We start from the raw sequence: 26,593 nt of genomic DNA on the forward strand, positions 1-26,593 counted from the left end.
GTGCATTAAAAGTGTTGGTACGTTTGTATTAAGGTTTGGGTCGTTGTGAACATTACATGGATGGTACATGGTTCATTTATGAGGCCAGTTCTATCCCCGCCGGCCCCGTACTATATATGGCATTGTGTTAAGTGTGGGGGTGTGGACCGGGTCCACCGGAGGTGGCCCGTGCCCACCCCATTAATGTGTTATGTTTAACGGAGGCCAGGAGGAGGGTTCGATGGGGTTATGGCCATCGGCCCATAATTAAACATTGTTTTGGTTTATGGTTGGGTGGGCCGACAGGGGTGACGGCCTGTCGGCCCAATCTTAAAATGATTTATTTATTTAATTTTTTTTTTTTTTTTTTTTTTTTTTTTGTGTAATATGGTTTTGGGGGTGGTGGCTCGCCACCTTTTATATATATATATATATATATATATATATATTTTAAAAAATGGGGGAGATTCTCAAATCTTTAGAAAATAAGGGATATTAGGAAAATTAACGATGCGACAATTTCGACTGATTTTGGGAGCTAGGTTTCATGCCCCGGGATCGGTCAAATTGTAGGACACTTAAACCTAGCCCATAGCCCAACTTTGACCAAAAGTTTGACTTGCTCGTTCTCCCTCATACGAGCTCGGATTGACGAATCGTTCACACCACCACGATCAGGACAATGAGAGCTACGCTCTGGTCCTAGTCTGAAATCATTTTGACCACTTTGATTTTTGAGTGTTCCTGAGTCCTCTTTGTCCTATGTGTGACTCTAGAGCCACTTGGATCAATTAGAGAATGACAATGATGACAAGGATGATATAGGATGATAGGATGGCATGATGATAATTGGATTGGTAGGTGGCTTTCTCCCTAGTTGAGAGGGAGTGTTAAAATTGGAAACTAGGGCCAAATTCCACCTTAGGACAACTCATATGATGGAGATGATTATTGCATTGGATTCCTCTTTTTGAGAGGTCCAATTTTGATATAAAAATCATCTCATTCTGTTAAGAAGAAATGGAATTTTGAATTTATTCTTTCTCATGCACAAATTATCAAGGTCGGCCTCAGTCAAATGTAGGCTCATGAAGCCCAATGGATGTGTCTCCTCACCCTCAATGAAGTGTATAAATAGGAGTGACCTCTCTCTCATTTTGACATCACTCATATTATCACATATCCCTCTCTCTCCTCTCTTGTTTCATTCATACAACTTGGAGGAAACCTTCCCTACTTTGTTTGCGTGAAAGAGGACGAATTTCAGGACTGTTTTTAGAGGTAAAAAATTTCAGGAAATAGGTCAATGTTTACCAACGTTGACAAAGACTATTTTACCAAGCGTTGACCTCATTTTTGTGGGCATAATTATGATTTCTGAAGGCCGAATTGTTTGGCATGGCTTTCGAGGTGATTGGGACAATTTGACTGGTTTGGCTTCAATATTGACTTCAGCCTTTGACCGCAAAAATTACAGCAATGTTTGACTAGGTTGACTGAACTATTTTTGGCTTTGACCATCTTGGAAGGCCAAATTATTCTATTGTTGATCGAGCTACTTGGAAGACATTTTGGAGTTGTTTTGACCATCATTGAATTTACGGATGGGGCTGTAGTTGATTGTTGATTTGACAGGATTGTTTTGGGAAAGTAAATTTGTTATTTGTACTCCCTCTCTTTGTTGAACTATTGAAGAATAATAAGAAGATTTGATCAAAGGGTTCCCCCACATTGGGGTTTGTCCTTGACATTCACCATATCTTGTGTCCTCTTGTCTTGGCTTGTCTTATGCACATGTTTTTATGTTCTATATGCATTTAATGTCAACGTTTTAAAGTTAATGTGATTACTACTGAATATAATTGGAAATTGTCATTAGGCTACTAAGGAATATTGAAGGAAATTGTGCAATAGCATAGAACATGCCATTGTTATAAAAAATTAACAAATATAATGTTGTTGGCATAGTTAGCTATGAGGTGGCTTGAAGAAGCTCTTTTAAGATTTGTTTAAGTAGGTTCTAGATATGACGGGGATACATTACGATAACATTGAGTGGGATTCAATTGGTAGGGAAACTCGTATATAACTAGGATTTAGATCTCTTCATATATTAAGACAACATTGCCTTATGAGACAAGCTTAATATTGTGGTTACGGGCTTGATGAGAGGGAGGATGAATAAAGTATCATTTTGTGATATATATTTTTGTTCTAATATAATATTTGATTTGATATCCTGCATGAACATGAGACTTCTTATATTGCAACATGATGATTAAGCTAACACCATATATGAGCATGAAGATATATTCCTGATCTACAAAGAGCAGGACTAATCGAGAACACATAGCCAACTCTTCCCCCTTGTCTAAGCTCGCAGGGTGAGGAATTGAGATAGATGGCTTATAGGGTTGAGGAATCTATAAATAATAAGGTCATAGATGTTGCTCCCCTATCTGTCACCCATAGGGTGTGTGTGATACTTGTTTGTTTTAAAAAGTCAGGAATCTCCCCCTATCTTGGTCTAGCAGAGTATACCCTAGTTGGAATCATATCCACAAGTCTGTCTTATTGGGATTGTCCCTTGTCGTCTAGCCAATGGGTTGAGGAGGCTTGAGGGTGTGTGATCCTTACCTTTGGTAAGTTGTGTATCTCAACCAAACTCGGATTATGATGCAGGTATTCTACCACATGAATCTTGAGGGTCATTTTTGGGAATATCAATGGGAAATAGGATGGGTTAAGAAGTGTTCCCCTATGCAATGACTCTTATTGCTCGATATGGGGTGGAAAATGTTTGCTTCTCCATGAGATTTTGGGTTGAGATGTCCTGACCTATGTGTTTCTAAGTTAAGACCAATCTCCCCGATGTGGTGTCAGCTTTAGATGTTCTCCTTGATGTTGTTCCAGATTGAGATAGGCTCTCCAATGTTGATGTGAGTCATAGAGTTGGATCCTTGTTGATGTTTTCTGGGTAGTAGAATTAGGCTCCCCGCTGGCAGTGATTCTGGTTGGTAGCATTGACTTCTTGATGAATAGAGGGTTGTAGAATGAGCTCCCCTCTGATATCATATTATCATTCTTTTAGATTCGATAATCTTCAACATATGAGTAGGGACAATCAAGAGATAAGAAGGTATAGGCAGAAATGACCAGAAATGAGTAGTGATGACATTTGATGACAAGATACTTGAGATAGGATTCTTGTGATGATTACATGATGTAGTTGGAATTTCTCCCTACTTGAGAGGAAGTGTTAATTTGACAACTTAGTGAAAAATTCAAACCAATGGGATGAGATTCCTCTTTTTGTGAGGACCAATTTTGACTATTGAAGCACTCAATTTTGACAAGGGAAAGTATATTTTTGAATTAAAGCCCACATGTTTATATTTGATAAGGTCGACCCAAAAGAAAAATTGAACACCCATGGAAGGCTATAAATACAAGTGACGTCAACCTCATTTGGATACTCATCACCAAAAATCTTATCTTTATTGGTTCATACAAATTGCAGGAATTCAAGTGCTATTATAGGAGTTCGCATGCTATTACAAGAATTCACTTGATATTACCGAGTTCACGTGCTATTACAAACATTTTCTATTAGAGGAATTCATGTGATATTACAAGAATTCATGTGCTATGACAAGAGTTCACGTGCTATTACAGGAATTCATGTGTGGTTACAGGAATTCGTGTATGATTTTTATTACAAGAATTCAAATGTGGTTACTAGAATTCGTGTACGATTGTAGGGATTTGCTATTACAAGAATTTATGTGTGGTTATAGGATTTCACGTATAATTGTAGGAAATTTCTATTACAGGATTTCCTGTGTGGTTATAGGAATTCGGGTGTGGGTACAAGAGTTCATGTATGACTACAAGAATTCACAATGTGATTTCATTCATTGTTGAAGCTCTTGGAAGGCTGATTTGACCATTGATTTTGACTTATTATTGAAATTGGATTATTGTACTCTCCGTTGAACATTTTATGATAATCTAATAAGAAGAATAATTTGAAATGGTTATCCCATAGTGGGTTTGGCCCTGGCCTCCAACCAATCCTGGTGTCTCTATGTGTGAATTCTTTTCTTCTATTGTCCCTTTATGTTCCACTGCATTGATGATGATGTTTTTCTTTCTATATAATTGCATATGCTGCTGACTAATGTTGTAAATCTAAATAATTTTATGATGATATGGGGTGAATTTTATATGTAAATGTTGAAATGAAATTATCAAAGTAAAGAACAATATATCCCTAAGAGAAATTAACTCCTCTAAAGCCTTCACTCATGAATTTAGTTGGGATTTCTCCAAGTCCATCGAAGGCATTTGTTTTACTCATGTATCTTGAATTGTACCTTTACCCTTACTATTACCTTTATCCCCACTCTCAATACCACCTTCTTTACTATGTCAATATTTTTCCTTTTCAAGTTCTTTAATCTTGTGGTCCACCTGGATAATTTCAAGATATCTCTCTTTCAACTTATTATCTTGGCTATCACTGGTTTTCTCCAACTTAGTCACTATTTTCTTGTATTCTTCAACTTGTGATTCATTCCCTTTTTGGTCTACTTTAAATTTATTTGCAAATTCAACCTTTAAATCTTAAATATATTTATCTCTTTCATTCAATATCCTAACTATTTAGCCTTAAAAGTATCTAAAGTTGCCAATGGAGGTATATTGAGAACCTTTTGTCTTCTTCTCAACTCCTCTTTATGTTCACTAATTTTTTCATCAGATGTATCCTGAACTTCTTTGAACTTTGCTTGTAGTGCATATATCTCCCTCATACATTCGTCTCTCATTATGGATACATGATTAAGCAATTCACTAATAAACGTATTCTTGGTGTTTATGTCTTTCATTTATTTTTGTGTTTGTTGCACAATTGTTGATTGCAACACTGCTATCTTCTTCACACATTCAACAATATCCTTCTCCCTTAGATTGTATTTTTCCTTATAGTTATATATAAAGGAAGAATCCACCATTGCAACTTGTTTGTAATGGACCATTCTATCATATACTACGAAAAAAAATATGTTATCGAAACTATATGTTGGACTGTGCACATTTAAACTTGGAGATATAGATGTTGAATCACCCTTAAAAGGGTAATTATGTTGAAGTGTGAATTGTTTAGAAGGAATTATATATATTATGGAAAAATAATCATTACATGTTTCCATATAACAGTCCATACCTTAATATTCCTCATCTTCATCCATTCATACATGTAATGCTACAACACTAGAAACTATATCTTCAACATGGAAAATTGTATCAGCAAAATTTTCCACACCTTCAACTGAAGTTTGTTTAGGTTCTTCCTCAATGGTTTTCTTTGGTTTTGATCTCCTAATGTAAGTTTTAATAGGCCTTGTTTGAACACCAGGTCGATACAAATCAATAATTTTCTGTAGTGTTCCTGGGGTAACTGAAATTAACCTTCTTAATTTTACTTTCTTGCAGGGCACAATGTAATTTTTAGCCAACAAATGTGGGACATCTATGACCCTGCCTTCAATCCAATGAATAACTAGCCTCATGCATTCAATGTAAATATCAAGCTTGTGATGATTCATAATTTTCCTAACGAAAACTTGAATCAAGGATTTGTATAGTCCTTGGGGAACATCTTGCATTTTTAATCCATTCCTCAGAACAAATAATTTTTTCCCACATATTTTATTGGCCATTTCAATCTTTTCTAGCTTAGGGGTTTTCTTGGAGTTAAATATTTCTCCCTCTTTGTTTGGAATTTTTGTTTCTCTTGCAACTAGATCAGGGTATAGGTAAATCTCTGCCCATTTTAATTTTATGGATTTACCATCATAATTTTCTATGGCCTCATCTATCTCATCATTTTGGAAATTGAACTATCCAAATATAAATTTATAAACATGTCCTCTTCTCAGGATATATAACATACCCGGTGGAAAATTGTTTGTATCTCTCCATGTGTCGACACCCTCTTTGAATTTTTGGACTATGAACTTCTCCTGGGAACACCGTGTGTCAACTTTTTGCGGGGAAGAGGACACCCCTGTTTCAATTGAGGCCATCATTGTCAAGGTTAAAGGAACACTAGTTGAGTGCATGTTGAATGTAAGAATGCATTGTAAATAAACTGTGAGGAATGCATGTTAAATGTAATAATGCATGTTGAATAAACCGTGAGAAATGCACGCTAAATGCAAGAATGCACACTGAATAAACTATGAGGAATGCATGCACAAATGAGTATTTCTTTTAATCCCTAAGACCAGGGTTGAAAGACTCAACAGAGAAATATAGATCAATGAACAAAGAACACTCAATCCAACATTCCAATCATTTGAATTATTAAAGTTTGAATTAGGAATACTCAAAAGTCTTAAGTTTCAAGATGTTCCCATAGGGTCCAAACCCTTTGCTTCCTCTAGGATGTGGAGACCTATAAATCAATCACAAAAGAATATATAGAATAGATAATTAAAATTACATGCACAAGAATATGTCAGACAATCATAAATATAAATGTAGACTATCATTCATAACATGAAAACATATATTGGGAACAAGACATGAGTTTCTTTATTGATGAATAACAATAAGTATATGATGGATAAAACCTGATCTAGGCCAAAGGCATTGATGAATCCTTCCTCTAGATTCGTCCAATCTAAGCCATGAAGAAAACCTCTCTAATAGGTGCAAGAACATGCTAGATAATTAGACTGAGCATCTCTACAAAGGAAACCAGGGTTTCCTAGAGACTCGGAGTGCAGGAGGCACATGAAAACAAGACTTAATCTGGACAAAATAGAGTGTAATGTAGATATATATTTTCTTCTTATAATTCATTAGGCCTACCAAAGGGGTGATATATACAACCTCAATTTATTTTTTTTAGTTAGGGCACAAGATCCTATAGGTGAGCTCTCGGTAAAACTCGTAAACCTGACTCGAAAAATAACATTTTTTTTTTTTAAATTTAAAAATGTATATGCATGTATAATGTTCTGGGACCCGCATATGTACGTGTTTTTTTGTGGGAAGTAGTCAGATATGGAATTTGAAATATAATTTTTTTATATAAACAATTCTCCAAGGGTAAAGGAACTTCCCAAGGCCATATAAGAGCATAAGGTCTACAAGAGTGTTGAATGATGCTATAAAAAATGCCCCCTGATGTATGAGGTTAGAGGGGAACATGATGGCCAAAATATATTAAGTATAATGAGAGGAGTCATTCAAAAACCTGGGAGGAGATCACTAGATTCCATCACATCAAATACCTATGGAAGGAATCAAAAAGAAAGCCCATGTCTGAGGCAAGCATACCCATGCTCAGAACTAATAAAGAATATTTGTTGTTCAAGTATAATGTGGATCCAAAATGTATACACAAGTGTACAAAATGAGATGAAGAATACATAGTGGATCATCAATCATAGTCATGGAAGAACACAACAGAGCTATGTCTCAATATCACATAGAAGGATGTATGAACAAAGATGTTGTATAATTGATCCTCATAAAAGTACCAATTCATGTAAGTGGAGTAGTGGTACTCCATAAATTCCGGTTCCAACATATAGGATGTTGATAAGAAAGTGTGCAACATATAGAGGTAAGAGGTGTCACTAGGAGAAAGCTGAAGGATCTATTAAGTGAACCAAGATGCTGACACAACCCTAGGTCTTCACTGACCACAGATGGCACATTTCTACACCATGGGAATAAATGAGCTAACATTGACCATGTGAGAAATCGTTTGATTATCGGTCATTGATGTATACCATTAACAAACATGAGACAACTCACCAATAATGATAATGAGTGTCAAGGTGCCCTTAACAATCTAACAAGTGTGAATAGATATGTTGAAGTTGAACCCTTTAAATAATCTACCAATTAGGAGACATTGATGTATGCTCATTGTCGATAGCAAAGGATTCTGCCACTAATGACTGTAAACCCTTAGTTACTAAAAAATAAATATAGATCTTATTCCCAAAGCAATGAGTTGGAGTCGATGGGAAAATATTTGCTGGAAGGAAGGCATTAAGGCAGCCCACATAAACTAGCATGAGAATAACCCATAGAACAATAACTTGGAAGGAATCAGATGAATAAAGATGAAGTAACCACCCCAAAGTACATTTCCAACATGCACAAAATGTGGCTAGTGCATGAAAGAAATCCTATGAACCAACCAATGATGAAAGCTGACACAGAGGTGAGGAATACACCAATAGGGTCAAATGGAAACTAAGGTACTGTAAGAATTGCAATGTGCGATAATGTAAGCTGACTTCGAACACAAGGGAAACCACTTAGTCTAAGATCCATGATATTGATTAACGCTAAGCACAAGGTCACCTATAAATATTGTAAATAGGGTCAGGGTGCGACTCTAGGTCTACTCTCAAAGAAATTTGTGGGAGTTGATAAGAGTAGACCAACTAGCAAGAAGTCATTGGGGACCTTATTAATTGACACAAGTAAAGGACCAAGTAACTGATGTGATACTAAGAATAGCTTAACAAACTAGGTATGGCTGATAGAAATGAATTAGGAGACACCGCAGAATGGCCGACAAAAGGTTGACTTCCCTTGAACAAAATAATGACTTCGTGTGACTTTATGGCAACATAAAATAACTTTGTATAAGTTTACGATGCAGGAGGCATCAACAAACTCTCCATATGATTGGAAGAGCTAACAAACTGGTGGAGCACTAAATCAAAGATAAGGTTTTGGCTTCCCTAAAGTCAAACTAAGTCCCATCCTGATGGAGGAAAGACTCATTTTTAAGTGCTTGGTCAAGGGTGACATGAATAACAATTTATGCCATTAAACGATGAAGAAACAAGGCCATTCTTGCTATTTTTTAATATATATATATATATATATATATATATATATATATATATATATATATATATATATATATATATATATATATATATATATATATATATATATATATATATATATATATATATATATATATATATATATATATATATATATATATATATATATTTTGTTTTTCATATTATAAAGCCTAAAAAGGAATAAAAGAATTCCTATAGTACAATGGAGAGAACAAGTGTCAAGGGAAAGTGCACTAGTTTCTAGGTCTGGAACATTCCTATGGTCAATGCAAGGTGGCAGATACTGTTCATCGACATTGGGTGATGCTTCCTCCATGGAAAAGAGTGTCAAGTTGAAAAAGGCTAATGAATGCATGACTTGATCTTGCAGAAAAGTTATGGTCAAAAGGGAATTATACACGAGTCCAATGAATCTGGATTAAGGAAAAAAAAGGGTGCAAGTGGTCAATATGCAATGCAATAGTTCAACTTAACACATGGGAGCCTATAGGGTATAAAGCCAAATAAAATCAAAGAAGAAGAAGAATGTGGCTTCAATGAAAGGTCATGGCAGGACTAAAGAGGACTCCCAAGCTTATACAAGATTTGCAACATGGGCAACATATGCTAGTGAGATTCTAACTAGGAAGCCCATTGAAGAAAATCCTCTCTACCACTATGTTACGATTTTATGAAATGAAAAGTAAGAGAGGCTAAAAATTCGCAACATAGTGGGGTCAACCCTATGGCTAAGTATCTATTGACAGTGCTGGAAATCCATCAACCAAGGGGATCTCCCCTATATTAAGTCCCAACTAGACCATACATCATTTGGTGTAGGAGTCCCATCCGGTATAAAGACCTGGTTTCCATATAATTAGAGATCTGCCTTGGGTCTGGCTTTCAGCACATGAGAGTGTTGCACTGGTATCTTCAAACAACAAGGTATGTGTTCCTGGTGAGTGCATAATGTAACTTGTGTATCGGTTCTCTTACAGCAAGGGGGAGAGTAAAGTGAACCTCTAAGTGAGAGGTAATAGTACCACCCAAGAAGAGACACATGCAAAATGGAAAGGTTTGTTCGACATCCAACATAATAATCCACAACAGATGCGATAGTTATTAAAACTAAAGTGAAGAGGGCAACATGTACACCACCTAGTGGAGTAGTCCACACGGATGTGATGTTCGCTATAACCAGAAAAAAAAGATGGTCTGTCAAGTATCACGAAGATTAGTCCACAAGGATGTGACAACGATGATAACCAATACACAAAGGTGGTCTATATAGTATCTCGTGGATTAGTCCACAGGATGACACATCGATTATAACCAGTACAACACATCCCCAACAATGTAAGTACTACAACAACTAAAGTAGTTCAACTATCTTAGTACAGGTGAAACAAACATGCATTACAAATGCTAAAAGAATAATCTTACAAAAATCTACAAAACATGCATGAAAATGTGATGGCCTTAACAGGGTTCTGAATTAATCAAAAGTCCCAAGACACATTTGTACACCATATATCACTAGTCCCAGTAGTGGGATGTTCATGCCACTCCTCGTTCCTCAAAGAACTAACTGTCTACTCTCAAGGCTACGTGAGAGGAACCAAGGTAAAAAGTCCTTGCTCATACAATGGAAGGGGTGTATATAACCAAAGGTGATGCTTGACCCTTGTGACTCTTGGACTACCATCATGACCATTCAAATTCCTATGAATTTTCAACTAACATGACTATTCACCTTCATGTGTGTGTCCATTGGACGTCCACTTTACATTACATTCGGTTGCAATAGATATGGCCCATAGTAGTGATGTGGCTACGAAAAATCATGACACAACTTGACATGACACTGCTAACATGTACTGGCTAGCTGTGGTGTCCATGTCAAGATGTTGTGCTGCTAAGTGATGGATGTACTCTCAAGTGCGTGTTGTCTTCTCCTCTGCATGGCTTGATGCTGCGAGGTCTTCAATGGTCTTGGTCTTGCAAGATGGTTGTATGCATGTGTTCCCTTCACTTTCTCTTGGATATGTGTCCTTTATTTTTCTAGCTGCAAGTAAGTCTTCTAGCATGTGTGCTCCTTCATAATCCCGTTCGTTGTCTCACCATGATCCATCAGTGTACTTGTTCCTGTAATTCACTCATGACGGGACAACATCAAATCCAAAATCTCCTAATCTAAGATGCATACATTGTTTTTCATGTTTTGGGCCTGGGACATATGATAGGCTAGGAAGAGGGCCCAGAAACCATGCAATGCATAGTTCCAGGTGACAGGGAGGTGGGTTGGTTGTTGAGACTGTGCAGAGCGCAACTCAGCCTTGGATGGGAACTCCAGGGCACAATATTCATTATCAGGGAAAAATGCGTAGAGGCCACTTGGAGGCAGGATTACACAAATGAGGACACCAGTTGGAGCTTGCAAGGTGGGACCTTGAGGGACACCTTTGTGCATTCTTCAGAGGGAAGACAAGGCCAGACAGTAGAGGGACTGGAGGACAGTTCTGTGCAGTTTTTTAGAGTAATGAGTCCCGACCGAGGGAGGTCACTGGGCGGAATACTCTGTGGAGTTTCTGGGAGTAGTGTAGGCTTAGGTCTCTATGGGATGTGAGGTTCCAGCAAGCGGGAAGGAGGATTGATAATTGATCTTGTGAAGTGAATAGTTTAGGTCAGGCTTTGAGGCAATTTCTGTGTAGTTCTGGGCAGGAAGACAAGTTTCTCACCTTTGGGATTGCGTAGTGAAATTGACTCAGAGGAAAACCTCCAACACTGTGTAGTTATAGAAAGCATAGTAGCACCACTGAGGGCTGAGACTGTGCAGTGCAACTCAGTCTGGGTCTGGTGAAAGGGGGGTTGTCCTGTCGGAAGGGTTTTAAGGAAATCAGCTAAGTGCGGGAGCAAGTGTATCTATGAGGACTCAACATTGTGATCATACACTTAGCATACTTCAACAACATGATGAAACCGACCACTGGGACAATATAGAAAATCATGACCCACCAGGACAATATAGATTTAAAGTTTTGGTAATGTTTGGTTTTTTATGTTTCTACATTGGAACCCTTTCTCATTAGGGTTTGGTGGAATGTGTGATTCTACATTAGAATCCTATCTCATTGGAGTTTGGTGGAATGTATAAGCAAGACCCTTACATTGTCTTAAAAAAATTCTTTGGTATGTGTGTGTTTTTCTGATCAAACCCTAGTGTAATCAAAATGATTGTGTGTCTATCTCTTATTTGATATTGTTGTAAAGTTGGGTTTGACTAACACATGATATGAAATATATTTGCATGATGATGAAATCTAGGCATATATACATATGTCCTTTTGGTTGAAATCCTAGGTTGGTCTAGGCCAAGATGTATTAATGTTATTGGACATATGATATACTTATGTATGGTTATGAATTCCTAGATATGTGTTGACCTATTCATTGATGGTAATAAGTTTTAGGATATAATGGAAGTCCTTATCTGAAATTTTAGGATGCTAATATTTGGAAATCTAAGGTCTTGTAGCTAAACCCTAATGAAGTTAAATTGTCTAGTATGTGTGATATAACAATCTAAAATCTATTTAGATGATTGTTGGAAAAATGAAAATCTAGGGTTTGGCAATTAAATCCTAGTAGTGACATTTTCTAATGTGAAATGTAACAATATGAGATCTATGCATTTAATGATTGTTGAGATTGCAGAATCCGAGGGTTTTATAGTTAAACCTTAGTCAAAGTAAAATCTCTGAAATATGATGATTTGAAATCCGTGTAAGATTTTTGAAATTGTTAAAATGGAATCCTAGGGTTTTGAAGTTGAACCCTAGTCAAAGTAGAAATCTCTGATAAGTGTTGACTATACGATAATTTGATATTTGTGAAGAGATTGTTGAAATTTGAAATTTTGGTTGAGTTTGATGATTGCTCAAAAATCTAGGGTCTATAAACTAACCCTACTGGTATTTGGTCATGTTGGGTTTGAAACTAACCTTAGTGGAAGCTGGTCAAGTTAATGACTAAGATTTCATTGACTTTGATTGATTTGTTTGTATGAAATCTAGGATTTGTATGAATCCCTAGTGAGAAGTCTAACATGTGTATTTTGAAAGGTTGTTAGATACTTTATATTTGTCTGAATTGTTTCTATGGTTTTCTATATGTTGTAGTAAGGTATGTCATACCTTTGGAAGACACATTGAAACCCTAGATGGAATGAATGCCGTTATTGTTGGCATTATGATGCATGTGTTGTACTTGATGGCAAACAACTCATAGAAGATCAACTCACTTATATATATCTAGATGAATCTACGGAAGAGATATCAGATGACAATTCTCAGTATGACAAGTCCAAAGGGGGAGATTGTTGGCATTATGAGACAAGTGTTGCCTTGAGGGAAAATCACACACTTTTATGCAGAGAAAATTTTATTCCATGTAGAGAAAATTTCACGCACTTTTATGCAGAGAAAAGTTTATTCCATGTAGAGAAAAGTTCATGCACTTTTATGCAGAGAAAAGTTTATTTCATGTAGAGAAAAGTTCACGCACTTTTATGCAGAGAAAATTTTACGCACTTTCATGCAAAGAAAAGTTCCCTTCATGCAAGAGAAAAGTTCACACACTTTCATGGTTGGTTCATGGTATTAGTCCAACAGTTTTTGATCCTATGGTTTTGGTCCGTGGTATTGCATCCAAAAGTGTTGATCTCACGCACTTTCATGGTTGGTTCATGGTATTAGTCCGACAGTTTTTTATCCTATGGTTTTGGTCCATGGTATTGCATCCAAAAGTGTTGATCTCACGCACTTTCATGGTTGGTTCATGGTATTAGTCCAACAATTTTTTGATCCTATGGTTTTGGACCGTGGTATTGAGAAAGGACTAAGGCTATAAAAGAGGAAGGAGATCATTTGGCAAAGCATCTTCTGAATTATTGAATATCTGATAAAGTGCTAGATCTGGAATATGGTGATTGGGTTATGGTGCAGATCTGGATCTGAATGAAGAAGGAACCTGAGCGTAAGGAGAAGGATAAGTTCGATTGATGGGTCAAAATCTTAAGGCTGGAATAGTGGTATCTCTATATGATTCTGATCTGTGATATGTGGCACACGCTTGATCTATATATCTAATAATTTGGGTTAACTAATATCTAAATATTTGAAAGATTGAATTTATAGATCTAAATTATTGATGCATGTTTTATTGTAAACATGTTATGATCTGGGTATACTGCAAAGTTATAAGGAAATATTTGCAGATCTATATGCGGGTTGGCTTTGGTGAAAGCATTGATTCAGTATTGGATAAATCAGAGATTGATGATGCAAGTGTAGTTGATGGGTTTTTGATGTTCTTGGATCCAGTCTGAAAATTAATGAAAAGTGTTCCTTGAAAGAAAAGAAGTAGGGGGTTGTAGCTCCCTTCCAGGAGAGACTAGAAAACGAGAGAGAGAGTTGTAGCTCTCTGCAGGTTGTAGCCTGCGTACTGGTAAAGGACTGCACCAGTACAAAATCATTGTAAGAGGAGTTTCTTATTAAAAGAAGACAGAGACATATTGCAGCAGGTGGTTTTCACCCACATTGGGTTTCCACCTTATATCTGGTGTTCTTTTGTGTGACTATTTGCTTTTCTTGTTCCTGCTCATTATTTTATGATACTGACATACAAAGTAATGATCAATATTTGAAGAATTATTCAAAGTATAAATAAGGAAGATATATTGAAAAGGATTTGATAATACTGATTCACCCCCCTTCTCAGTATTATTTCCAACAATTGGTATCAGAGCAGGTCCTTCTGAAGAAGCTTGATCGCTTGAAGGAAGATCTAACATCATGAGCAACTACGAGAGGGAAGCATCAATCAGGCCACTGATTTTTGATGGGACAAACTTCGTATATTGGAAGGTAAGATTTACTGCCTATCTTCAATCTTTGGGTACAGAAGTATGGGACATTATAAAAACAGGGTATACTTTTCCATCAGCTACTCCTACAGATTCAACTGAGAAGAAGAAATATGAAACAAATGCAAAGGCGGTTAATACTCTTCTAGGATGTCTATCTCAATCTGAATTCGTGAAGGTTATGCAATATAAATCCGCAAAAGAAATATGGGACAAGATTGTTTTGAGCTACGAAGGAGATGAACAGGTAAAATGTGCAAAACTTCAAACCCTCAGGATTCAGTATGAGAATCTCAGAATGTATAATGATGAAAGTGTGGCTAACTATTTCCTTCGGGTAGATGAGATTGTTAATTGTATGAAAAACTTGGGTGAAGAAATAAAAGAGGTTGTTGTGGTTGAAAAAGTCCTAAGATCATTGTCCCCCAAGTTTGAATCTAAAGTATATGCAATAGAAGAAAAGGAAAATCTACGAACTCTTACTATGTCTTAGCTACACGGAATTCTAACTGCTTATGAAATGAGAAAAGGAGGTCCATCAGATAGGAGAGAAGCTGCTTTTAAGGCTTCAGGCAAAGGAGACTACTATGAATCAAGTCACGTGCCAGAAGAAGAAGAAGAATCAAATTTTCTCAGAAATCTTCAACGGGGTACTGGAAGGTTCAGAGGTAAGCTACCTTTTAAATGTTTTGCTTGTGGAAGAGTAGGTCATTATGCTGCCAAATGTCCTCATAAGGATAAGATTGACAAAGGAAAGGAACCTACTAGATGGAACAAGAAACATAATGCAAATAAGAAAAGCTACTACACTCATGAAGACAATGATGGTCTATCAAATAGTGATGAAGATGAACGAGGTAATGACTATAAACTTTTAATGGCATTTGAAGATGATGATTACATGGATGCTATAGATTTGGATAGTTTTTATGAAGATATTTCTAGACTTAAGACATGTATAGAAGAAAAGAATATGATCATTGATACTCTACAATTTCAAATTGATGAAAAAGAAAAATATCTTGAAAAGTTAGAAGGTGAAATTGTTGACCTTAGAAAAGAAATTGAGAAAACAAAGGCTATTAATCTTAAGTTTGTCAAAGGATCTGAAACTCTGGATGAGATCATCAATGTACAATGTTCTCCGCTAAACAAGACAGGTCTGGGGTATAATGGAGAAACATCTCAAGCATCCAACTCAAAGAGTTATCTTGATGCAGCAAGAAGGAATGAGCAAAAGCACAATGGGGATCACCAGGTAAAGCAGGGTCGAATTACATCAAGAACGAACAAATACTATCAGGTAAACCAGGGGCAATCTGTCTTAAGGATGAAGAAAAGCTACAACCAACCATAGGTAAAATCTTCTCAATTTTCTTCAAGAATGGATGACAATAGAAATTACAATCATTTGGCCAGTAGATTTGATAATCGCAGAAGTTTCTTCAATGGGAAATGTTTCTCTTGCCATAACTTCGGTCACAAAGCAGCTCAATGTGTTGCATATAAAACAATCATGACTAGAGAAGCTAAAAAACAAAGAAGTATGATCGGGATTACAAAAAGGACCTATAACAACTTTTCGGCTCTTGAAAATAAAGTTGAATGCTCTATTTGCAATAAATTTGGTCATGAAGATTCTGAATGCAGGAGCAGGTTTCAGTAGACAAAGGAACAAGCCTCAAGCACCAGAACATGGAGAATAAAGGAACCACAAACAGAAAGATGTGGGATAGCATTTTATGCAGAAGGACAAGAAAATCTATGGTACATTGACAGTGGATGTTCGAAACATATGACAGGTGATAAAGAAAAACTTGAATCATATTCTGCTTTAGAAAAGGGAAATAAAGTTTCTTTTGGAAATGATACTCCTGCAGCTATAAAAGGAAAAGGCACTGCTCAGTTAAAAGAAAAGGTCAAAGTTGGAAATGTTTTGTATGTTGATGGATTGAAGCATAATCTTCTAAGTGTTAGCTAGATGTGTGATCAAGGAACCGAGGTGATATTTAGATCAAACGGATGTCGTGTTCCTGATCTTGATACAGGTGAAACAGTGATCAAAGGTAGAAGAACTCCAAATAATCTATACATATTTGAAGAAGGACAATAACAATGTTATTTGAGCAAGGATGATGAACACTGGTTATGGCACCGGAGGTTGGGGCATCTAAGCTTTTCACAAATAAGGAAAGCATGCAAATATCAGGCAGTTCGTGGTCTTCCAGATATCAAAATTCCAGACAACACCATATGCAAATCATGTCAGTTTGGAAAGCAAACCAGAACTAACTTTCCAGAGAAGGAAGGATCAGCTAGCATGCCTCTTGAGCTAGTCCATACAGATGTATGTGGTCCATTTAGGAAAAGGACACCTCGAGGAGAAGAATACTTGATATTATTCATTGACGATTTCTCCAGGTTTGTTTGGTTAAGACTTATGAAGCACAAAGACGAAGCATTCGAGAAATTCAAATCCTTCAAAGCCTTGGTTGAAAATGAATCAGGTTACAAAATTAAGTGCCTCAGGTCTGACAGAGGTGGGGAGTTTACCTCAAATGAATTTTTCGATTTCTGTGAAGAACATGGGATAAGAAGAGAATTCTCTACAGCTAGAACTCCTCAGCAAAATGGAGTGGTGGAAAGGATGAACAGAACAGTCCAACAAATGGCTCGTGCTATGCTGGATGAGTCTGGAAATCCCTCAACTTTCTCGGGTGAAGCCGCATATGCTGCGATTGTTATTCTTAACAAAACAAATGTCCGAGTAAACAACACTCAAACTCCTCATGAGCTCTGGTATGGTGAGACTCCTTCGGTAAAGCACTTCAAAATCTTTGGGAGCAAATGCTATATTAAGAATACTGATGAGCAACTTGGAAAACTTGAACCTAGAGTAGGTGAAGGCATTCTTCTTGGTTATTCTCCACACAGCAAAGCATATAAGTGCTACAATAAAAGACTTGGAAGAATTGTTGACAGCATTGATGTAGTGGTTGATGAAAAGGGATACATTCCTATGCAAGTAAATCATGAAAATATCGAAGAAGATGAAGACTACCCTCAAAGACAGAATGATGAAGAAGAAGAACCTCAAGGAGCACCAGAGGAACAGATAAGAATAGAAGAGAAGACTCCATCCCGGTACGTTCAGAAGAATCATCCAGAATCTCATATTTTGGGGCAGAAAGAAGTAAGTGTACAAACAAGAAGAACAATTGCAGAAGCCTCAAGCTATTTGGCATTACTCTCCTCCAATGAACCACAAAATGTAAAAGAGGCATGCAAAGATGAATGTGGGTCAAAGCAATGGATGAAGAACTTGAGCAGATCGAAAAGAAAAACACTTGGGAGTTGGTTCCTAGACCAAAGGATAAGAATTTTATAGGGACAAAATGGGTCTTCAAAAATAAGTTGAATGAAAATGGGGAAGTAATTAGAAACAAGGCAAGACTTGTTTGTAAAGGGTATGCACAGCAAGAAGGAATAGATTTTGAGGAAACTTTTGCTCCTGTTGCAAGACTTGAGGCCATCCGAATGTTCCTTGCTCTCTCAAGCTTTCAAAAGTTCAAAGTATTTCAAATGGACGTGAAATCAGCCTTTCTGAATGGAGACTTAGAAGAAGAAGTATACATTGAGCAGCCAGATGGGTTCATTCTTGGAAATGATCCAAATCTTGTATGCAGACTGAAAAAGGCTCTCTATGGTCTTAAACAAGCTCCAAGGGCTTGGTACTATTGTTTGGACAAATATCTTCATCAACAAGGTTTTTCAAAAGGATCAGCAAATAGCAATCTTTATATAAAAATTGAAAATGACAAATTGCTAATACTTGTTGCGTATGTAGATGACATTATCTTTGGTAGCAATGAAGAATCTATGAGTCAAAGCTTTGCCTTGGTGATGCAGAAAGAATTCGAAATGTCCTTGCTTGGAGAATTGACATATTTTCTTGGCCTGCAAATCCAACAAAGGAAGGAGGGATCTTCTTGTCTCAAACCAAGTATCTCAAGCAGATTTTGAAGAAATATGGCATGGAAGATGCAAAACCAGTATGTACACCCATGGTCACAGGATGTAGCCTCAGTGCAAATGATGAATCAGCAGCAGTACATCAACCAACCTACAGATCTATGATTGGAAGTCTACTTTATTTGACAGGTACCCGACCAGACATCATGCATGCAGTGGGAATAGTTGGAAGATTTTAGGCAAATCCAAAGGAAACTCATCTTCAGGCAGTAAAGAGAATCTTCAAATATCTTCAAGGGACTCAAATTATGGCTTATGGTATCCTAGAGATACAAATCTCACACTTCATGCTTATACTGATGCAGATTGGGCCGGAAGCGTGGATGACAGGAAGAGAACAAGTGGTGGTGCATTCTTTATGGGTTCCAGATTAGTATCTTGGTTCAGCAAGAAACATAGTTCGATTGCCTTGTCTACAGCTGAAGCAGAATATGTTGCTGCTGCATCTTGCTGCACTCAACTCCTTTGGATGATGCAGACCCTGCAGGATTTTCAAATCACTTGTACACCACCTATCTCCATCTTATGTGATAATACAAGTGAAATCAACATTTCAAAGAACCCAGTCATGCACTCAAAAACCAAGCACATACCAATCAAGTATCACTTTCTCCGGGAACAGGTGCTTGAACAAAAGGTCAAGTTGGAGTATGTTCCTTCTAAGGAACAGGTTGCTGATATACTCACCAAACCATTGCCTAGGGAGACCTTTGAATACCTCAGACAAAAGCTAGGGGTTGTTGATGTATCATCTTGTTGTTGAATCTCTTCTGATTGTTGGTTGTACGCAAGGTTCATCTGAAGTATATGTGTACATTGGTCGAAGATCGAATGGCACAAGTTCAGGGGGAGCATATCATGCATTGTTGGCATTATGGAGGAAGTACAGAAGGAGATCATGGATGCTGGTCTGAATATTGCTGCAATACGTCTCTATCTCTTTCTTGGAGAACATCTTTTGCAGATCTTTCCTACAGTCAGGGGGAGCATGAATAGCACAATTCAGAAAGAACAGAGCTTTCAGCACGTAGCATGAACAAATTGGTACACCTTGGCATATACAAAGGGGGAGCTCATAAAGAGATTTCAACAGGTACTCAGGGGGAGTATGAACAACGGAATGCCTTTCTAGGAAAGAGAATATCTTGGTTCGCCCTTTGCCCTTGATGTCAAAGGGGGAGAGTGATTTGGTATTGTTGCCATCAAGTGCAAAGGGGGAGATTGTTGGCATTATGATGCATGTGTTGTACTTGATGGCAAACAACTCATAGAAGATCAACTCACGTATATATATATATATATAGATGAATCTATGGAAGAGATATCAGATGACAATTCTCAGTATGACAAGTCCAAAGGGGGAGATTGTTGGCATTATGAGACAAGTGTTGTCCTTGATGGCAAATCACACAAATGATAAATTATAGTGCAACAAATTTATTTGATAAATTATAGTGCAACAAAGTTTCCTTCATGTAGAGAAAAGTTCACGCACTTCTCTACATGGAATAAAATTTTCTCTGCATAAAAGTGCGTGAACTTTTCCATGTTGCCCTTGATGTCAAAGGGGGAGAGTGATTTGGTATTTTTGCCATCAAGTCCAAAGGGGGAGATTGTTGGAATTATGATGCATGTGTTGTACTTGATGGAAAACAACTCATAGAAGATCAACTCACTTATATATATCTAGATGAATCTACGGAAGAGATATCAGATGACAATTCTCAGTATGACAAGTCCAAAGGGGGAGATTGTTGGCATTATGAGACAAGTGTTGTCCTTGATGGAAAATCACACAAATGATAAATTATAGTGCAGCAAATTTATTTGATAAATTATAGTGCAACAAAGTTTCCTTCATGTAGAGAAAAGTTCACGCACTTTTATAAAGAGGAAAGTTTATTCCATGTAGAGAAAATTTCACGCACTTTTATGCAGAGAAAATGTTATTCCATGTAGAGAAAAGTTCACGCACTTTTATGCAGAGAAAAGTTTATTCCATGTAGAGAAAAGTTCACGCACTTTTATGCAGAGAAAATTTTATTTCATGTAGAGAAAAGTTCACGCACTTTTATGCAGAGAAACGTTTACGCACTTTCATGCAGAGAAAAGTTCCTTTCATGCAAGAGAAAAGTTCACACACTTTCATGGTTGGTTCATGGTATTAGTCCGACAATTTTTGATCCTATGGTTTTGGTACGTGGTATTGCATCCAAAAGTGTTGATCTCACGCACTTTCATGGTTGGTTCATGGTATTAGTCCGACAGTTTTTGATCCTATGGTTTTGGTCCGTGGTATTGCATCCAAAAGTGTTGATCTCATGCACTTTCATGGTTGGTTCATGGTATTAGTCCAACAGGTTTTTGATCCTATGGTTTTGGACCGTGGTATTGAGAAAGGACTAAGGCTATAAAAGAGGAAGGAGATCATTTTGCAAAGCATCTTCTGAATTATTGAATATCTGATAAAGTGCTAGATCTGGAATATGGTGATTGGGTTATGGTGCAGATCTGGATCTGAATGAAGAAGGAACCTGAGCGTAAGGAGAAGGATAAGTTCGATTGATGGGTCAAAATCTTAAGGCTGGAATAGTGGTATCTCTATATGATTCTGATATGTGATATGTGGCACACGTTTGATCTATAAATCTAATAATCTGGGTTAACTAATATCTAAATATTTGAAAGATTGAATTCATAGATCTGAATTATTGATGCATGTTTTATTGTACACATGTTATGATCTGGGTATACTGCAAAGTTATAAGGAAATATTTGCAGATCTGTATGCGGGTTGGCTTTGGTGAAAGCATTGATTCAGTATTGGATAAATCAGAGATTGATGATGCAAGTGTAGTTGATGGGTTTTTGATGTTCTTGGATCCAGTCTGAAAATTAATGAAAAGTGGTCCTTGAAAGAAACGAAGTAGGGGGTTGTAGCTCCCTTCCAGGAGAGACTGGAAAACGAGAGAGAGAGTTGTAGCTCTCTGCAGGTTGTAGCCTACGTACTGGTAAATGACTGCACCAATACAAAATCATTGTAAGAGGAGTTTCTTATTAAAAGAAGATAGAGACATACTGCAGCAGGTGGTTTTCACCCACATTGGGTTTCCACCTTATATCTGGTGTTCTTTTGTGTGACTATTTGCTTTTCTTGTTCGTGCTCATTATTTTATGATACTAACATACAAAGTAATGATCAATATTTGAAGAATTATTCAAAGTATAAATAAGGAAGATATATTGAAAAGAATTTGATAATACTGATTCACCCCCCCTCTCAGTATTATCTCCAACAGTTATGAAATAGTATAAAGTGTATAAAATCCCTAGCAATATGTTGAAGAGTATATGTCTCTTGTTTGGGTATCTTATATGAATAAAGTTGAAATGCTTCCATGATTTTGATATGGCTAACATCATGATTCTATAGCTTTGGTTGCATTTTCTATTGAATTTGTGTAGGTACACAATCTTCAACTTGATGAAGAAGCTCATTAACATGATAAGCATGATGGGGATGATGATAACTCTGATGAAATGGTTGGAAGCCATGAAAGATTATCCAATGTCGAAAAGAAAAATTTGATCTCCCAGAGGAAGCATGAATATAAGATATCTCCCTAATATTAAGAGGGACTTTGGATAAAGAGGTGTTTCCTGGTTGAGAGGGAGTGATAGATATGGTTCTCTGCTTCATGGGTCATGCACTAGACCAGGAATAATATCCATAAGTCTGAGTGAAGGCCATGAATAGGCAAAGGAAATTGGAGAATGAATTTTTAAGTGCTATTGAAAGAAGGAAAGCAGGATCTGATTGAAGAATATGTTGTTGCATATGAAGTAGTAAGAAAAATGTATGATTGAGGAATCTTCTGTCAAATATTCGGTTGATAGTCCTACTATGGAAAGTTGAGAGCAGACATTTGTTGCCTAGAAGGCCATGGAGGTTTGTATTTGATTATGTACATGTCAAAGTATATTATTGACTGGGGTTGTGTTTGTATAGGTGAATCTCTCGAAGGATTCGATAGCATGCTGGTTACCAATCCGTTTGATTGGGAGAGATTGGTCATTCTTGATCTCCTGTATCAAGGGGTGTTCAGGCTTTACGAGTGAAGCATTTCCTGGGCAGACATCTAGTTGGCACTTTGTGTTGATGTCTAGGTCCTAAAGTTGGAAAAGTGGTGTTAATGAAAGAGCTCTATTTTGGATACACACCTGGATTTTTGGGTTGGTGGTTAGCAAGTAAGCTTGATGGTACCTAGAGGGGTAAAAATATTGAGTCCATCTTAGTCCCACCTGAATAGATTTACTTGGTCAGGAATTTAGTCCATGGCATTGTGGTGCCTAAATTGTTGAGTTAATGTTTGGATAGATTTCCCTGGTCAGGAATCTAGTCCATGGCATTGCGATGCCTAAAGTTCTTCATGGTTCATATAGTTTGAAATCTTCCACTGTAAATGTACATTATGAATACCTCCCTAGTTAAGAGGGAGTTTGGAAAAAGTAACTATGTTCGGTCTTCAATAATGTACTTGAGTCGTTATGTAATGTACTTGTCAAAAAAAAAAAAATTTATTATTATTATTATTATTATCATGACTTATTAAAGCATGGGTTTCATGCTTGAGTCACCATGTTTTAGGTCAAAGTCCCCATTAATCACTTCTAGGATTTACTCTGAGTATATATAATTATTGTACATTTAAAGAGACCCTTCTTGGGCTTTTGAATCATGTAAAAATGGTAAGTATTGATTCAAATATGAATTATTTAACCTCCACACCATGTCAACCTAAGAGAAGATCAAGTTGGCCTAAGACCCTATTCGATCCCACAAGAATTCTATGAAAGGAAGGACATCGAATTCATTTGGATCTTTAATTCTCATCAAGTTCAAATTCTCTCACTAGGCAGAAGTGCGAAAATATGTTTGCTTGGCAAAAGTGAGAAGTGGGTCGCTAGGAAAGTTTATTTCCAGGAAGTTGAAGTGAATGCAAGTTTGGGTGAGTCTAAGGAGTCAAGGAAAATCGAAATTTTGGTGGTGGTATCTCTCTGTTTCATACTCTGGATTGGGAGATTGAAGTCTTCCAAGTTGGATTGCTGCCATAAGCTGTTAGCTACTGCAAGTTGCTGCATATTCAAGGTTGCTGGGAAGAGGTCAATCTTCTAGAGGCTGACTTGGTGTGGAGGTAAGGTCTGGTCAAGGTCTAGGGTTAGAGTCTCAAAGAATACTATTGAAAGGAAGAATTATTTTGACTGGGTTTTTCCCCTCGAGGGGGGTTTTTCCCTGGCATTTGCCTACATCTTGTGTTCATTGTTTTATGTGTTGCTTCCTTTGGTAATTTCTTGATGAACTAAAGAAGGAGGATATAAAGAATCGTAATAATAAGAAAAATCACAAATAATTATCTAGATCAAGAAAATATTTACTGCCTTTCTAATTTTCCAACATGAGGTGATCAGTGAAATTGAAGAATTAGTCACAGAAACTTTGAGAGACCTAAGGGATGAATGTTTAGATGAAAAGAGAATTAAGAGGCAAGAATATCAGTCTTCCAATGGACTGTTTCAACCCAGGCAGAGGAAAAGAGGCTTCAAAATAAGGTTGAAAAGATGAATCAAGAGGTAAGGGAGTACAAAATTTTGGATCGCCACAATAAAATGGAAAAGGCAATCCTTAAGGAACAAAACGAAATATTGCAATATGGAAAGTCAAAGTTGACAGAGAAGCTCAATAAAGTCCTTTGTTTGATCAAGTACATGAGATTCATCAAGAAGGAGATGAAAATGGAGACTGTTAGGCCTGACCTATTAACCCAATCCACTTTTATATAATTTAGCTATGGTATACATAAATTTTTCAATTTTGAAGATTATGGGTTGCATGACGACATGCAATGGAACAGGCATGGGGGAATGTTGAACCTTCTTTTTGATATCTAGATTCATCTAGTTTTTCCTCCCCTGGCACCTATTTTTGCCATAAATATCCCAATTTATCCCTTTAGTATGCCATGGATTATGCCTTGTTGACCTTTTTGTTGCACATGAGGTATTAAACTTATGATTTATTAATGGTTAGGGTAGTTATTAAATTTCTCTAAATCTGTGATTAAGTTATGATGGAATTTTATTAGACAGAGACTTCAGCCATGACCAACCCTTCATCCAGTACCCATACTATAGTTGGCAGCAAGTATTCTTGCACCATGCAGTACTCGTCTGGTACCTGTTCATCATATTTCTCATCCGGTACCCATAACAGGAGTTCTGGAGCTTTTCGATATCGAGATTGACAGTAATCTATTACTGACACGATGAAAAAAGATCATGTGGTTTTGACCATGATCTCTTTTGTCTATGTTTAAAACAACGACTGGTCAAACTATAAAGATATTTTTTATCCTCATGCAGTACGTGTCATGAGGATAAAACCTGTGACATGAAGAATAATGAAACTGATCTCCTTGAGATTTGTCTATTATTTTTATACCATGTCATTTATCTATTTAATGAGGATCTATAGATGAAATAAAATAGGATAGATGATGCTAGTTTGAATATTCATATGTAATATTTGATTATGATGTTAAGTTTGCCCATGAATTGTTTGTAAACTTTTTCTTCCAAATATTAATACAAATGCAACTATTATGAAATCATTTTTTTCATTTTAGTAGACTATGGGATTTTTTATGCTATTGGTTGGTCTTGGAAAGGGCCCACCAACATCATCCCGGTGAGATTTTTCTATAGTTTATTGTAGTTAGCATTTTGTTTCAATAGTCATGTCATCTAATTCATCATCACCATTCATTACATAGTATCGTAAAGATACTTTGTTTCCAGTACCGTATTAATACTCTTTTTTCCGAATCAAGAAATAGATATGTTTACAATGTGAAGGAGTAATTTCTTGAATACAGGAGTGTCCAAAGAATTGTGTGAACTAATGTTCTAATAGAGATTATTATCAATATATTTATAGTTGTGTTTATTTCTCCTAAAGACTAGCAGATTGATTTTATGTCTTATAGGTGAATGAGATTGCTTTGGTTTGCACGATACAATTATAGTTACTGATCTTGTTGATTTTCAGTTTTATCCATCTTTTAGAATAGATAATAGTCCATTGATATAGTTCATAATCTTGCTTGGATTCTTGTTGAGTTAAATTCATGCACTGATTAATCCTTGTAGTAGACAAATTCTGGTACCAGTTCTGTAGCATATAGTTTCTTATACTTGTTAATGATTGATTTCTGGTACCAGTTAAATTTAGGCATTAGTTAACATGTGAGAGCATGTATTTCATTGGTAAAGTATTATAAAGATTAGGTTTCTTCTTTAAGTTCAAAATATAATTTTGTTGCATTATTTTCTAATAAGTTCTAAGTAATCTTTAAAACATCTAAGGATTGATATTTGTTTGATTTAAGTTACTTTCTTTTCCACTATACTAGACAAGTAGATAGATTACCTATTTCTAGAACATATAGTGAATCAAATCTATTGATTACGATCCTTGGTTGATACTTTGATGTTTGGTGATATATTATGAATGTAATTGCCCCAACAATGACCATACTAGGGATGAACCTTTGGTTGATGAAGTGGTCACCTCAATTCCATCTTTGGTCGATCCCACTCTACCCTTAGAGAGTGAAGTTAATACCACTCATGTTCTTCTTGCTTCCTCAAATCCCACCGCACAAGAGGGGAATTTCACCCATTTCAATGGAACCCCCTCCAATTTTACCTGGTT

The sequence above is a fragment of the Pinus tabuliformis genome, chromosome 7 (genome assembly GCF_031772625.1).
Source record: "Pinus tabuliformis cultivar Carrire ecotype Pingquan chromosome 7, CPIR1, whole genome shotgun sequence".
Classification (NCBI taxonomy): Eukaryota; Viridiplantae; Streptophyta; class Pinopsida; order Pinales; family Pinaceae; genus Pinus; species Pinus tabuliformis.